Raw genomic sequence first — 16,898 nt, forward strand, 5'->3', positions numbered from 1 at the left:
TTTATCTTAACCAAAATCTCATTTTCTCTAGTCATCCAGCATTCCCCAACCTACCAGCCTTTCCTTTCACCCGAACAGGAATATACTCTACATCAGACAATCACCTGATGAAGGAGCGTCGCTCCGAAAGCTAGTGTGCTTCCAAGTAAACCTGTTGGACTATAACGTGGTGTGGTATAATCTTTTAACTTTGTACTCCCCAGTCCAACACCGGCATCTCCGAATCAGGAATATACTGTGCCTGGACACTTGTTATCTCATATTTGAAGGCTTCCCATTTTCCAGCAATCCTTTAACCTGCGAACATATTCCCCCAATCAGCTTTTGAAAGATCTTGCCTCATACCTGAGTCTTCCTCCAATTTAGAACTTCAACTTTTCGATCTGATATATCATTTTCAATCACTGTTCTAAAGTTCATAGAATTATGGTTGCTGGCCCTTAGATTTTGCACCCTCGCCAGTATGAACATCCACATTGTGAATGAGAAAATGTCCTTGTACACACTTAACAAATTCCTCTATTTGGCAGATAGGTAAATGGGCAGGAGTTATACCTTGGATCCACTCTTCCTTCATTCCCACCAAGCCTAACCCCATTCCCACCCCAATAGTCCAACGGCACTTTCCCCTGCAACTGCCGAATGTGTGACACCAGCCCATTTACCTGCTCCCTCCTGTCTATGCAAGGGTCCAAACTTACCTTCCAGGTGAAGCAGCACTTGACCTGCACTTCCCAAAACCCAGTCGACTGCAGTTGCTGCTCATAATGTGGTCTCATCTACATTGGGGAAAACGAAGCATAAACTGGGTGACTGCTGCACAGAACATCTACGTTCTACCTGCAAAAAAGACCCTGAGCTTCCAGTTGCCTGCCAATTCCACACCCCACCCTGTTCCCTGGCCAACATCTCTGTCTCAGGTTTGCTGTAGTGTTCCAGCGAAGCTCAGCACCACCAGAACGAAGAGCACCGAATATTACACTTGGGGAGCATACATCCCTCTGGTCCCAATATCGCATTCAATAATTCTAGGGCCTGAAATCCATAGTATCCTCGTCCCTTCCACACACACCAAGCCTTGTTATCACATAGTCTGTCATTACACACTACCTATTCTTAGCCACGAACAGTCTCCATTCACCCTCCCACGCAGATCGTTATCAACTCTCTTTCCTGTCCATAGTTCTTGCTTCGCTTTGGGCTCTGTCCTATCTATCATTTACTGCATCCGCCTTCCTCCCACAATATCTCCTGCAAAAAAACCAACGTTTTCCCAATCACCATCAGTTCTGTGGAAGGGTCACCGGCAACTCCTGTTTTTTGTTTCAGATATGCAGCATCCACAGTTCTTTCACCTTTTTATTGAGGTAGAGTTGGAAATTACTTCGAGAGACAGAAGGAGAGGGGGCAGAGACAGAACACACATCAACTGTTGATCTCCGTTGTTACTCATAGCGTAAAATCATTGTAGTGCGATCACTTCCCTTGAGCATGAATAGATGTCGTGGGTGATCCGTGCGCTTGTGGTGCAACGGTAGCGCGTCTAACTCCAGATCAGAAGGTTGCGTGTTCGAATCCCGTCAGGCTCACTGACGTTAACTTCTTACATTTCAAATCAAGAAAGGAGGACGTTCACTCCGGATATCTGTTGAGCCAAATCTTCTTTGCGGAAACTTTCGATCACACGTGAAGCTTTGCTGTCAGTTTGATTTGTGAACACTGTGTCAGGGAGGTGGTGTGCCCATTGTTTGGGTAAATGCTCAGCTTCCCCCAGTTCATCACAAGATTTAAACACAGCCGACTCCCTCTGGGCAGCCGCTTCGATCAGTTGGTGACAGCGCGATGTGAATTAATGTAATACCGATATTTTTACAACATAATCCAGAGACTCCCAGATTTATGTTTCAATCTAGTGGGTGGCACGGTGGCACAGTGGTTAGCACTGCTGCCTCACAGCGCCAGAGACCCGGGTTCAATTCCCGACTCAGGCGACTGACTGTGTGGAGTTTGCACGTTCTCCCCGTGTCTGCGTGGGTTTCCTCCGGGTGCTCCGGTTTCCTCCCACAGTCCAAAGATGTGCAGGTTAGGTGAATTGACCATGCTAAATTGCCCGTAGTGTTAGGTAAGGGGTAAATGTAGGGTATGGGTGGGTTGCGCTTCGGCGGGGCGGTGTGGACTTGTTGGGCCGAAGGGCCTGTTTCCACACTGTAAGTAATCTAATCTGTCAGGAGAGTGATAGCGAGTTCAGATTGAAATGTTTCCCACCAATAGCAAATCCTTTCCTCTCACGGGACACAGTTAAAATTATCTTTATTCAACAGGAGAAACGAAACTCTAGTCTGACGGCCTCTCTCCACATTAACGGTGAGCCTGAATTTTATAAACGGTGTCAGTAAAATCCAGTGGCGGACACTGACTTTGGTTCAATCGATTTTTTTGCCAAGCGTAATTCACCGAGAGGATGCTGCTGTGTGAAACAGCGTGGGGAATTTCTGCAGGGCCTCCTGCGCATGGGACACACCGCAACTGATGTGTTTCACCTTCACCAGTTTATTCCTATCTCGGAGAAGAGAGGTTTGATGATTCGGACCATAGCAGCCAGACAGAACAGGAGAAGAGCACTCAGCCCTTCACAAGCTTGTCACCACAGCTGGGTCATCGTGGCCCGTGGATCAGTATGGGATAGTGAGCTGCATCTACTGACTGGAAGCACAGCAAATTGGAGTGCTGGTGGGACTATCACACAGGAGAAAACGGCTTCGACCTATCAACTGGATGCGCAACTCCGCTCACCTCAACTGAATAACTGTAAACAAATTACTCCGTGATTCAAAGGAATAATCGGATTTGAATCTGCATTGTGTCATGTACCTTCGAGAATGATGTCAAAACACCTTTATTGCTGTGATGGAGTATCCTGGTGGGCAGAATATACCGGTTGTCAAATTTCCTACGTTCTGTTGGTCCAACTCCGATTTCACTGAGAATCACCTTCTCCCTGTAAATCTGCACATTGTTACATTGAGCATGCCCACCGAATTCCCTTTTGTGTCCATTGAATCTGCCTCTTTGTCACTGTCAGACAGCGACTTACTGACCCCACTCCCTGTGCGAAAACGGTCTTCCTAATGTCACTTTTAATTATTTTCCTGATGACTTTAAATCTCTGCCAAATCATTCTCGATCCTTTCAGGCTTAGGAACATTTTCACTGCATTATTTCCTCTGTCTAAAACCCTCATGACGTGGCAAACTTCAATCAGGCCAGCTTTAAGCCCTCTGTTCTCCAAAGAGAGCTGCCCCAAACTTTCCAATCTCCCTTCAGTGCTGACATTCCTCAGGACGGTACCATTCACGTTAACCTGTTAAGCGCCGTCTGCAATCACTTCACTTCCCCGCTTCCTGAAGTGTCACCCTCAGAATTGAGCGCAATACAGGTGGAGGATTCATTCAGACTCGGATTGCGCGGGCGAAATATCTGCAATACTTGTTTTCACTTTGAACAAGTGTTTCCCTTCGCCGTGTTCACTGCAATGGCAGCTCTGCGCCGTCCCTAATTCAGGCAGTCCGATCTTATTGAACGAAGCGGCTTTTTGTGAAAATTCATCAGGTATTTTTGCTCAGGTCAATTTAAGGAATGATGGTTCGCCTGGGATTGGAACCCGGGAATTCTCACACGGCTGCATATGCTCGAAGACACAAAGCTCGAATCATGTCCCAGACTAACGAGCCACCAGCCATGGGTGCAGCCACCTCCGGAAGCAGCTGAGACCTGCTCAGTACGAAATACATTGTGCATTGCTCCCAGAATTGCAAATAGGAAAGTGTTTCAAGAACATCTGCTTCTCAATCTGTCTCGCTGCTCCCAGGACGCTGCTGTTTGTCCCGTCCCCAGGGACCGGGCTCTCTTCACTGGTGTATAATTGAACCACTTCGTTTCTACTTGCAAGCTGTGCGGGTGGAAGGCAGAGCCCATTCACTCTTCTGCTCTCTCACACTATTACGTGAGGCAGGAGAATTCAGTTACAGTCATGCGGAGGAGATGGGCAACTTTGAACTTGTTCCAAAGGTCCTGTTAACGGAGAGATAGAAAGATGCTGTGCTGTCGGGACGGAGAGAAATGGACATCGGAGACTCTTCCCTCAGGTAAATTGATATGAGTGCATTTTTGTGCAGCCTGCTTGGTGTTCAGAATTTGTCTTAACACAACAATCCTGCAGGAAGTCTTTCCTTACACCGTTGGTTTCTTTACTGCAGGAAATGGACTAAAACAGCAAGTCATGTGTTTCAACTTCACCGGTTCATTGCCATCTGAGAGAAGAGGTTTCACGCGAGATCAGGACACACCGACAGAGAACAGGACAAGACAACTCAGAGCTCCACAAGGGTGCCAGCGCAACTGTGTAAATTTGACTTGTGTTTCGATGTGATATATTGAGGTCAGATACCGGACGTTTTGGGAAACAAATGACATGGCAAGGAAAAGAACAGAGCGCCGTTATACGGGAAAGCTACGAAAGACATTAAGTGAGTCGGAGAAAATGGTTTCGCTTCTGGGTTATGATCCCAGCATGCACCCGTTGTGCCATTCTCCTGCATTGCACCGTAGCTTTCCAGAGAAGTATTCAGCTTTCCATCTGGCGTGTGACTTGCACGTTCGAGAATGACGTCAAAAGATCTTCACTGCTGTAGTGCCATGTGCTGTTGTGCAGACATGTCGCCGATGTGCAAATATAAGCTCAGAGAGCAATGTACACTCGAGACTCTGAGCCAGCTGAAACTTGCACAGTGTGAAATACATTCCACATTTCTCCAAGAATTGCAAGCAGCAAAGTGTTTCCAGAACATCTGCTTGTCATTCTGTCCACGGGGCGCTGATGTTTGTCTCATCCCGAGGAACTGGTCTATCTCCACTGGCGGATAATTAAACCAATTTGTTTCTACTTATACGCTTTTCTGGAGGGAGGGAAGAGTCCATTCGCTCTTCTGCTTTTTAACTCCCAATCCCTTGGGGTGAGAGGTATCACTTACACTTTGTGGGCGGCACGGTCGCACAGTGGTTAGCACTGCTGCCTCACAGCGCTAGAGACCCGGGTTAAATTCCCGCCTCAGGCGACTGACTGTGTGGAGTTTGCAGGTTCTCCCCGTATCTGCGTGGGTTTCCTCCGGGTGCTCCGGTTTCCTCCCACAGTCCAAAGATGTGCAGGGTCAGGTGAATTGGCCATGCTAAATTCCCCGTAGTGTTAGGTAAGGGGTAAATGTAGGGGTATGGGTGAGTTGCGCTTCGTCGGGTCGGTGTGGACTTGTTGGGCCAAAGGGCCTGTTTCCACACTGTAAGTAATCTAATGCGTGGGAAGTGAGTAATTTTGATTGTGAATTTCCTCCAAACGTCTGTTATCATAGAGATAGAAAGATGCTGTGCTGGCGGGGCAGAGAGAAATGGACACCGAGGCCTCTTCCCTCATGTAGATTCATATGAGTACATTGTTGTGCAGCCTGCTTGGTGTTCAGAATTCGTCTTCACGCAGCAATCTTACAGAAAATCTTTCGCAAAGTGGGCATCGCTTTCATCGCTGCGACCGCGCAGCAGTTAACATCTGAGCCCAAGTGTCCCAGATGAAGAGAATCCGAGTGAAACCTTCACTCACTGAGAGTCATCCCCACGGCTCTGAGCTGCGGGACTGCAGGCAGTCCAACATGGAAGGGACGGTTAAATGAACCATTGTCGCTCCCTCAGCCTCTCTGTCTCATAGACAGGCAGCGGGACGGCATAAACACGTACCATCGTTCTACCGCCGACAGAGGCGGTCCAGCCCATCGTGTCCACGGCGACTCTCTGCCACTTGTCTCTCTCTGAGGTGATTCACAATCAGTGATGTCTGTCCGAATACGAAGGGACTGTGTCTGAGTGGTGACACAGTTACTGACATGCGGATTGTCTTGTCATTCACGTCCGAACCGGCGAGGCGAATTACAGCAGGCAAGGCACGAAATCACAAGTTGTGCATCTCAGCTCATTGGCATCTCAGAGAAGTGGGTTTGCGACTCAGTTCATAGGAAACCGTCGAAGAACAGGAGAAAACCACTCAGACTTCGAAAAGCAACTGACTTGAACGGTGTGAGTTTTGGTATGACCCGGGCATTCAGACAGTCAGGAAGAAGTTTGAAAGGCAAGATGCGGAACAGAGTGCCATCAAAAGGAAAGTTGCTCATGGAGACATTGAACAATAGCAGAGGGTGGTTTCGATCCATCGACCTCCACGTTATGGGCCCAGCACGCTCCCGCTGCGCCACTCTGCTCCACACACTTTTCCACAGGTCCCTTCAGCCTTTCGTCTGGTTCTTTTCCTCATGACTTTAAAACTCTGCCGAATCGTTGCCGACCCTTTCAGGCGTGGGAGCATTTTGACGACATTACTTTCTCTGTCTCGACTTCGCATGACTTGGAAAGCTTCAATCGGGCCAGATTTCAAAATTCTGTTCTCCGAAGAGAACTATCCCAAATTTCCAATCGACCCATATCGCTGACAGCCCTCAAACACCGCACCACTTATGTCAACCCATTCAACGATATCGCCAATCATTTCACTTCGCTGCTTTCTGTCCCAATGGTACCCCAGAGAGCCCAACCTCGTTTAACGAAGGTGCTTTTTGAGAAAATTAAACAGGAACGTTTGCACAAGTCATGAAACGCGGGCTCGTCCGGGATTTCAACCCGGGATCTCTCGCACGTCTGCATCGACGAAGACCTAAAGCGAAAATCATACCCCTACACCAACGAGCCACGCAGCAGTGGCGACTGCGCCCCCACTCTACCTCTTGAACCAGCTGAGTCTTGCTCAGAGTGAAGTATAGTTGACATTGAACTGGCTGGGGCTGTTTTCTCTGGAACGTCGGAGGCTGAAGGGTGACTTTATGGAGGTTTACAAAATTATGAGGGGCATGGATAGGATAAATAGGCAAAGTCTTTTCCCTGTGGTCGGGGAGTCAAGAACTAGAGGGCATAGATTTAGGGTGAGAGGGGAAAGATATAAAAGAGACCTAAGAGGCAACTTTTTCACGCAGAGGGTGGTTCGTGCATGGAATGAGCTGCCAGAGAAAGTAGCGGAGGCTGGTACAATTGCAACATTTAACAGGCGTTTGAATGGATATATGAATAGGAAGTGTTTGGAGGTATATGGGCCGGGTGCTGGCAGGTGGGACTAGATTGGGGTGGGATATCTGATCGGCATGGACGGGTTGGACCGAAGGGTCTGTTTCCATGCTGTACATCTCTCTGACTCTATGAACAGCTGCTTCTCATTCTGTCTCTCTGCTGCCGTTTGCCAGTCCCCAGGAACCGGGCCCTCTCCACTGGCAGAAAATTAAACCGTTTTCTTTCTAAACTTTTCTCTGACACCGGAGTGACCAGTGACAAGCATTGCCCTCCTCAACATAGGGTACAGAGAACAGGAGAAGACCCCGCAGACCTCCACGAGTGTGTCATCTCAACTGTGCATACTGGGCCTGTGTATCAATGTGAAATATTTACGTCGAAGTTTTTTGGGAAGCAGATGAGAAGGCGAGGTGCACAACAGTGCGCCGTTATACGGGAAAGCTGCAAAAGACGACATTGAGTGAATAGGAAAGATGGTTTCCCTTCCTGGTTATGCTCCCACCACGCACCGGCAGACATATCGCCGACAAGCAAATATTAACTCTGTCTAAATTGCCACATTTTGTTTTTACGAACCGTGATTTCACTCAGAAGCACAATTTACCCGCTCCCTCCTGACTATCCTTCCAGGCTCGAACATATCTTCCAGGTGAAGCAGCACTTCACCTGCACATTTGCCGCAACCTAGTCTCCTGCATTTGCTGCTCACAGTGTCGTGTCCCCAATGGAGCATGAAGTATAAACTGGATGATTGCTTCGCAGAACATCTCGGTTCTGCCCGCAAAAAAGGCCCTGAGCTTCTGCTTTCTTGCCACTTTAACACGCCACCCTGTTCCCTGGCCAGCATCTCAGTCTCAGGCTTGCAGCAGTGTTCCAGCAAAGCTCAGCTCCAGATGGAAGAACAACGCCTCATATTCCACTTCAAAACCCTACAGCCCTCCGGTCTTCAAGATCGAGTTGCACGACTTTAGGGCCTGAAATCCCCCATGTCCTTGACCCCTACCACACACCTACGAGCCCTTGTTATCACATAGTCTGCTACGACACACTATTTATTGTTAGCCACGAACGGTCTCCATTAACAGTTATTCATCCTCCCACACGGATCGTTATTTCACTCCTTTATCCCTCCTATTGTTCTCTCCCTGAGCTGGTGGGAAAGAGAGCAATGTACACTGGAGAGTCTGAGCCAGCTGAAACTTGCTCAGTGTGAAATACATTCCACTGTGCTCCAAGAATTGCAAGCAGCAAAGAGTTTCCAGAACATCTGCTTGTCATTCTGTCCCCGGGATGCGGTTTCTGACATTCGGATCGTCTTGTCATTCACGTCCGAACCGGCGTGGCGACCTACTGTAGGGGAGGCACGAAACTATAAGGAATGCATTTCAACTTTATCAGCTCACTAGCATCTCAGAGAAGTGGTTTTGCGATCCAGTTCATAGGAAACTGACGAAGAACAGGAGGAGACCATTCTCATCCTCAACCCATACCCTCCAGTTTGGGAGTCCCCTAACCTGGGGAAAAGATGAGTAGTCAAATAAAATTCAAATTGAATAAAATGTCGAACCGCATGGTAAATAAAAATAGTCGCTCAAGCCTTTCTTGTCTCCGATTGTCATTTTGGGCACAAAACCTGTCGGTAACACCAGCAACTTCACACAGCATCTTGCGCATGCTCCTCGGTGACAACAAATCCTGCGCATGTTCGCTGGTGTCAGCAAAACCTGCGCATGCTCCTTGCTGTCTGCGGAAACTGCACGTGATCTTCCTTTGATGGGCCAATAGGAAGTCCTGGAGGACCGGAAGGAGCGTGGTCCTCCTCCCAATCAGAGACACCCCCCGCCATTGTCTGACTGCGGAAGGGCGACCATGAGTTGATGAAGCTGCTGCTTCTGCTGTTGCTTCTCTCTCTTACTGAGTCAAACAGCACAGAAACAGTCCCTTCAGCCCAACTACTCCACGTTATGTTCTAATCTAATCCCACCTGCCAGTGTTTGGCCTATATCCCTCTGCCACAATGCTGGTCATTTTTCTAAAAGCTAGTCCTTCTCAAAGATGCTGTGTCCTTGGTTTTTTTTTCAGAATGGGATTAATAAGACCCGGGCTCTGAAGCGACTGGTTTAGTACAAGATGAAAAATGGTATTGGGAGGCATTTTTGATTCTATGTGAATGGATGAGACTTGAGGCCAAATCTTTTATGTTTTAGAAGTGACCTGTATAACGAAAGGGAGTAGTCAGTCCTGAAAGCTGAAGTCTTGTTTGGGTGAGTTAAGCACAGGACTGTGTGGAGAAAGGCTGCTAAGCACTCTCTCCTGCTGCCCTTCTAACTTCAACTGTAAGCCTCTGTGTCAGTTTTACTGTATGTTTAAGGGGTTTGGTTTTTCTTTGGTACTGTGGTGTGCAAGCATTGTGAAAAGTGTTAAGAGTTTCTCCATAGCTTGTACTGAACTTGCTTAAAAAAGTTTCGTTGTTCACAGAACTTGGTGTATTGCAGTGGCATCAAGTGTGTAAGAATCTCAAGCAAAAGAACTTAAAATAGGGACCTAAGGGACAAGTCTTTCATGCAGAAAGTGGTGTGTTTTAGGAAAGAACTGCCAGAGGAAGTAATGGGTGCTGGTACAATTATGACCATTAAAAGACATCTGGATGGGTATACGATTAGGAAGGGTTTAGAGGATATGGGCCAAATGCTAGCAAATTGGCCGAGATTAGGTTAGGTTATCTCATTGGCACGGACGACTTAGACCGAAGGATCTGTTTCTGTGCTACATATCTCTATCACTCTGGCTTGCCACTAACATTGCCACATCTATATGTTCAGTTTCTCTCTGGTGTCGGTGTCAATGCCTTGATGTCTCATTCTTAACCGGACTGGCAGTGATGACTGTTGTCATCTCGTTTTACAGACGATCTGAAGATCTGAAGACGGAAGGTTCAAAATCAACAGATGAAGGGCTGATGTCTAAAACGTTGATTCCCCTGCTTCTCGGGTGCTGCTTGACGCACTGCACTTTTCCAGCGACGCACGTTTTGACTCTGACTTTCCAGCATCGTCACCTACACGTCAATGTCTGACAGTCACTCAATCCATCAGGACCACACAATTTTCAACTATGATTCTGTGGAAGGATCAAAGCTTTCTTTTTGGTTCCTGTTGGAGTGCAGGTTTCAGCATCAGTGGGACTGGTTGAGAGACCCGACTGTTGCAGAGCACTGAGTGTGGAGCCGGAAACAGTGATACAGCCTGGAAAGAGGAATTCACAGCGGGGAGGGGCTGTTTGTGTGCAGCTGAAGCTTCCGCCATGGAGAAACCCGAGTAATCCCGCCCCGTTGAGAAACCATGGAAGTGTGGTCACTGCGGGAAGGGTTTCCGCGTCCCATCTGTCCTGGAGGCTCATCAGTGCAATCACACTGGGGAGAGGCCATTCTCCTGCACCTAGCGGGCGAAGGGCTTTAATTGCTCCTGTTCCTGATCGCCCACCAGCATATACACACTGGTGAGAGGACGTTTTACTGCTCCGTGTGTGGGAAAGGGTTCACCTGGGTGAACAACCTCCAGACCCACCAGGGAATCCATGCAGGGGAGATGCTCTTCAGTTGCCACGAATGCGGGTAGGCCTTCAGCAATTCCTCAGACCTGCTGAAATGTCCATCAACACGAAGCCCATTTCCCTGCATCGGGCCCATTTCCTTCCATACTTTTCCTATCCATGTATTTGTCCAAATGCCCTTTCAATGTTGTTAATGTACCACCTCAACCACTTCCACTGGCAGCTCATTCCATATGTGTATCACCGTCTGCGTAAAGAAAACGTTGCCCCTCACATTCCCTTTTATTCTTTCTCCTCTCACCTTAAACCGAAGCCCTCTAGCCCTCAATTCCCCAACCCCGGGAAGATTGAGTGCATTCACCCTCTCCATGTCTCTCATGATCTCTTCACTTCGATAAGGCCCCCACCCGCGTCAGTCTCTTCTGCTCTAAATAAAAACGTCTTAGCTTGTCCAAGCCCTCCCTTTTAGTCAGACTCTTGAGTCCTGGCAGCATCCTTTTATATGTCTTCAGCACTCTTCCAAGTTTAATAACATTTTTGTTATAGCAAGGTGATCAAAATTGATGACAATACTCCAAATGCAGCCTCATCAATGTCCTGATTAGCTGCAACATAACTTGCCAACTTCTATACTCAATCCCCTGATTGATGAAGGCCAGTGTGCTTAAAGCCTTCTTCATTGCCCTGTCTACCTGTTTTGTTAGAAATATAGGACTTCATCCAAACTGAATAATCTGGCTGATGGGACAGGAAACCACTTCCTTTCTTGAGACAAGTCTCCCAGAGAGAACTTGCTGGCGGACTGTCTGATCTACTGAGCCTCACAGTGCCCCACTGCCCTCAGTTATCTGGATTGAGTCGACATATTTGCCTCAGGTGGTGCTTGAAACCTTTATAGTCTTTGAGATGGATTCCCATTCATTCACTGCTATGGAGTCATGCAGCCTGGAACAGACCCTTCAAACCAGCCAGTCCATGATCCCCAACTAAACTAGTGCCACCCATCTGCTCCTGGCCTGTATACAGTTTGTTAATAGTTTTGTTCATTTGTTCACCGTGAGCGTTAGATAAATAAATTGCTGATTGTTGATTTTAAAGTATTGGGGATTTAGTGTTATCGCTAGAGCAGGTTACACCACTTTTCATGCTAATTTTACAGTTTATAGGGCGATGCGCTCCTCTGGGTGTTTCGGTTTGAGATCTGCGGTGGTGGTGTCAGCCTTTGCTTTATAACAGTATTGGTGTGATGTCCTGCTGAATGCAATGGAGTTAATATTAATCCCAGCCTCTTGCTGGTTGTGGGTGAATTGCCTTAATTTGGCTCCTGACTCAGAAACTGCACATAGAATCAACTGCTGAAAGAATGATTTACACTTTATTGTATGTAGCAACCAAAAATAAAACCTCTCAAGTAACCAAGTTCAACCTCACCCCCAACTTGGCTATCACCCAATCGATGGCAGAATTTAACTGAGTTTCCAACGACAGTATCTGACTCTGGAAGTATCCAGGGATTCACTGCAGTGTTGTTCTTTCAAGTACTGCTGCTGCATCTTTCTGGAGTTAAATTCTGGTGGAGATTCCTCACTTTCAAATCTGTGGTGTGACGATTCTTCAGATTCTAATACCACCTCCCCACACATCTGGAGATCTCAGGTCTGTAGCTTACCTTCTTATCCTCGAGGTTTAGTGGTTTGTTTGATACAGCCTGTCCTGCAAAAAAAAACTTTTACGTCAGGGCATTCCTTCCACAGACAGACTTAATTGTCCTTTTGTCATAAGATTATTAAACACTTAGCTCATCTGTCCCAGGAAGCAACTTGTTGTTTTGCATCCTTCTTCCCAGGGATGGTTAACTAGCAGAAATTAGGCCATTCAGCCCATTGAGTCTGCTCCACTATTCAATCATGGTTGATAAGTTTCTTACCCAAACTCCCCGTAACCCTTGATACTTAAGAATGATTGTATGGTGGGGCAGACTCAATGGGCTGAATTGCTTAATTTCTGATTCTGAGGTCTTATTATGTAGCAGTTTCTCAGTGGTCCTTTTGTTTCTTGGTCCAGAAAGAGTTATTGCTGACTCAGGCAGTTTGGAAAGTTCTGGAGTTTACAGGACCATACCACATTCCCCTCTGCCTCCTCCTGAGATACTGGCAATTCCCAAGATCCCTTGGTATCCCTGAAAACAATCGAGGTGTCTGGAAATCTCTGCTGCTACTCAGGAACAGAAAGATTATGGGGAGAAAATTCAGAAATCTGATGTGCAAAGGGACTATGGAGTTCTACTCCAGGATTCTCTCAAGGTAAACTTGAAGGTTGAGTCACTAGTTGGGGAGGCAAATGCAACAACGGCATTTATTTTGATCAGACTTGAACATAAAAGCAGGGATGTACTTCTGAGACTGTGTAGGGCTCCGGTCAGGCCACAATTGGAGTACTGTATGCAGTTTTGGCGTAAATATCTCAGGAAGGATAGCCCTGGAACATGTTCAGAGGAGGTTCTTGAGAATGGTCCAGGAATGAAAGATCTAACATACAAAGAACATCCTATGGTCTTATGATATGCTGATGTGTGGAGGGTTGGGGGGAGGGTGTGGGGGGAGATGAAGAGAGAAAAACCATTAAGGTGAAGCTGGATAGAGACGAAGGAAATACAATAATTGTATGATAAATGGCAGAACTCATAGCAGCACTGACATACAGAAGGATTTGGGCATATAGATCCGTGGAAGTAGTAATGCAGGTGGGTGCAGTGGTCAAGAAGAAACACAGCACGCTTCCTTGAGTGTAAGAGTTGGCGAGTCATGTTACAGCTATTTATTCTGGCCACATTCGGAATACGACGTGCAGTTCTGGTCGCCACACTACCGAAAGGATGTGGGTGTTCTGGCAGAGGGTACAGACAAGGTTCACCAGGACATTGCCTGGTCTGAAGGGCTCTCGTTATGAGGAGAAGTGGCATAAACCGAGATTGTTTTCTCTAGAAAGACAGAGGCTGAGGGGAGACCTCGACAACACGATGAGACACACAGATTGGCTGGACAGGGGTGGCAGAGTAGCTCAGTGGTTTTCATTGATGCCTCACAGTGACAGAGACCCGAGTTCGATTTCAGTCTCAGGTGACTGTCTGTGTGCAGTTTGCACATTCTCACTGCACCTCACCTCTCATGCCTGCATGGGCTACCTCCGACATTCCAAATATGTGTCGGTTAGAGTGGATTAAGCATACTAAATTACCCATAGTGTCCAGTGACAGGCAGGTTAAGTTGGATTGTTTGTGTGTAAATTATCCCAGTGTTCAGGGATGTGTATGTCAGGTGCATTAGTCAGGGGTAAATATAGAGTAATAGGGGTAGGGGAATGAGTCCCTGTGGGTTAATCTTTGGAGGGTCGCTGTTGACTTGTTGCGCTGAATCGTCTGTTTCCACCCTGGAGAGATTCTATGATAGACAGAGGCTTTATTTCCCTCCAGGGTGGAAAGGTCAACTAAAAGAGGGCACTGCTTCAAGACGAGAGGGGATTGGCTGGGGAGAGATGATGGTGGTGGGGATTCACACAGAGGGGTGGTGGGGGTTCCTGGAACGCACTGTCAGTGGAGGTAGTGGAAACAGGCACCTTAACAACGTTTAAGGTGTATCTTGATCGACACATGAACGGGAGGTGAAAAGAGGGACAGAAACCACACATGGGCAATAAACAGCAGGTTCAGCGTATTAGATTCGCTATAGTATGGAAACAAGCTCTTCGGTCCAACAAGTCTACACCAACCCTCGGAAGAGGAACCCAGCCAAACCCATTCCATATTTACCCCTGAATAATGCACCCAATACTATGGGCAATTAGCATGACCAATTCACCTGACCTGCACATCTTTGGAATGTGGGAGGAAACCCACGCAAACACGGGGAGAATGTGCAAACACCACAGAAATCTAACCTGGCTCCCTGGGGCTGTGAGGCAGCAGTGCTAACCACTGAGCCATCGTGCCGCCCCACTACAGGTTTCCCCCACTATCTGAAAGGAGACCATTCCTATGAAACCTTTCGTAAGCTGACATGGAGTAAAGCGAAGAAGCAATTACCATGAATTAATTTAGATTATACCTTTCTTTGTAAAAGCGAAAATCCTCTTGGGATTTCTTTTGGTTTGTGAAAACAGTTATTAATGTAGGTCTTTCGTAAAAGTCAAGTAGTGTAAAATTAATTTTCGACAAGTGGAAAATATCTTTATGCTGATGGAGGGGAGAGGGGAGGCAATGAAGAGGGGTGGGTGAAGGCTCAGGTGGAGAATAAACACTGACAGAGACCAATTGAGCTTCCCGGCCTGGCCCTGTGCTGGAGACTCAATGGGACAGAGACAAATGTATCTATTTCAGGTATACCCCTCATATGCTCCATCCAGGATTTTAAAAACAATATTCTTAATCTGCTTCAGCATATGGGGCAGATGAACGTTTTCTCCCCGGTGTGGACCGGGAAGTGATGCGACTGAGTGAAGCCTTTCCCGCGCTGAGTGCAGGTGAACAGCCGCTGCCCAGTGTGTAAATGCTGATGAATGTCCAGTGCAGGCGGGGAAGGGAAACCGTCCTTACACTCCCTGCATTTCCACGGTTTCTCCATGGTGCAGGTGTCCTCGTCTTTCTCCAGGTTCAACGATCAGTTGAAAACTCGCTCACACTTACAGCATGTGTATGATGTTACTGGTGAACCCTCTGATAATTGGAACACTCTCATTCAGTCTGTAAAGCATGTTCCAGTCACTACTCTGGTGTGTGGGTATGTGAGACTCTGAGTTTCCAGTCACACTGACGTTTACAATCTTACTATGCAGACAGACCGTCTCCTCTTTGTTGTCAAGGCCATCAATATCCAAGTCCTGGTGAGTCAAGTGACTGTCAGACATTGATGTGATGTTTGGTCTGAAATTTCTACCTCCAAATTCTTCTCTTATAATATTCCTGTGAAAAGAGATTGCAAAGGTCATCGCTGTCAGTCCACAATAGATAATCAGAACAAATAATTCTAGTTTCTGTGGAACATTATTTTTTTTGGATATCAAACCTACAGCTCAGCGAGCAAACCTACACCCTGAATATTCTCTCCTCTCTTAATACCCAAGATCTTTGTGCTGATCTATATGTAAATGTATACAGCAGGGTAATGTGGTGGATTTCATGCTCCATGAAGAGTTCACATGGACTCAAGTTGCTGAATGGACATCTATTATGCGGTATTGACGTTCTTACTGAAGATATACAATATGCTGCAGGAGAATATTACGAGCCCAGAAACAACTGCAAACCAGGCTTTTAGAGCCACAACCATTCCATAGAATATTTACCATATACCCCAGACTTATCTATCTTATATTAACACACGGTTGTCTTAGATTCCCAGAAGACTCGGATTTACGTGTGGACTTTTGTAAAAGAGTCGTTTTGGACTCCGTCCATGTCATACTGACTCTATTACTGGAAATACATCCATACTACACCTGGATTCATGGATCAATGACATGAGGCTTATCTTTACCCGCGTATAATTTTCTGTTGCATAAATGTTTCGACGAATGCCAATACTTTTCACCATTCATAGAGTAAGAGACGTAAAGCACAGAAACAGACCCTTCAATCTAAATTGTCCAAGCCGACCGGATATCCAAAATTAATCTTGTCCCATTTGCCAGCACTTGGCCCATATCCCTCTAAATCCTTTTTTATTCATATACCCATCCAGATGCCTCCACCAGCCTCCACCACTTCCTCTGGCAGCTCATTCCATGCATGCACAACCCTCTGCATGTAAAGGTTGACTGCAAGGTCCCTTTTAAATTTTTCCCCTCTCGCCCACAACCTATGCCCTGTAGTTCTACACTCCCCCTATCCCAGGGAAAAGATCTTGTCTATTCACTCCATCCACGCCCCTCAAGTTATTATAAACCTCTTCTTAAAAAAAACACTCAGCCTGCGACGCTCCAGGGAAAACAGACACATCCTATTCAGCCTCTCCCTGTGGTTCAAACCATCTTACCCTGGCAACATCCTTATGAATCTTTTCTGAATCCTTTCAAGTTTCACAACAGTCTTCCTATTGGAGGGAGACCAGAATTGCACACAATATTCCACAAGAAGCCGACTGAACCCGACATTTGCAGTGTCTGCTTCCTGTTTGGATTCATACTCTCTGCCTCCA

General features: G+C 46.9%; 1 protein-coding gene across 2 annotated transcripts in view; it reads left to right on the plus strand.

Moving 5' to 3' along the window:
* The window catches only part of LOC148143696 (sulfhydryl oxidase 2-like), a 565,239-nt gene that overhangs the window by 481,295 nt on the left and 67,046 nt on the right, over positions 1–16,898 (plus strand). The gene's annotated exons all lie outside the window — the stretch shown is intronic.

This window comes from Chiloscyllium plagiosum, unplaced genomic scaffold (assembly GCF_037043375.1).
Source record: "Chiloscyllium plagiosum isolate Xiang-an unplaced genomic scaffold, Cpla_swu_hap1 HiC_scaffold_27, whole genome shotgun sequence".
NCBI lineage: Eukaryota > Metazoa > Chordata > Chondrichthyes > Orectolobiformes > Hemiscylliidae > Chiloscyllium > Chiloscyllium plagiosum.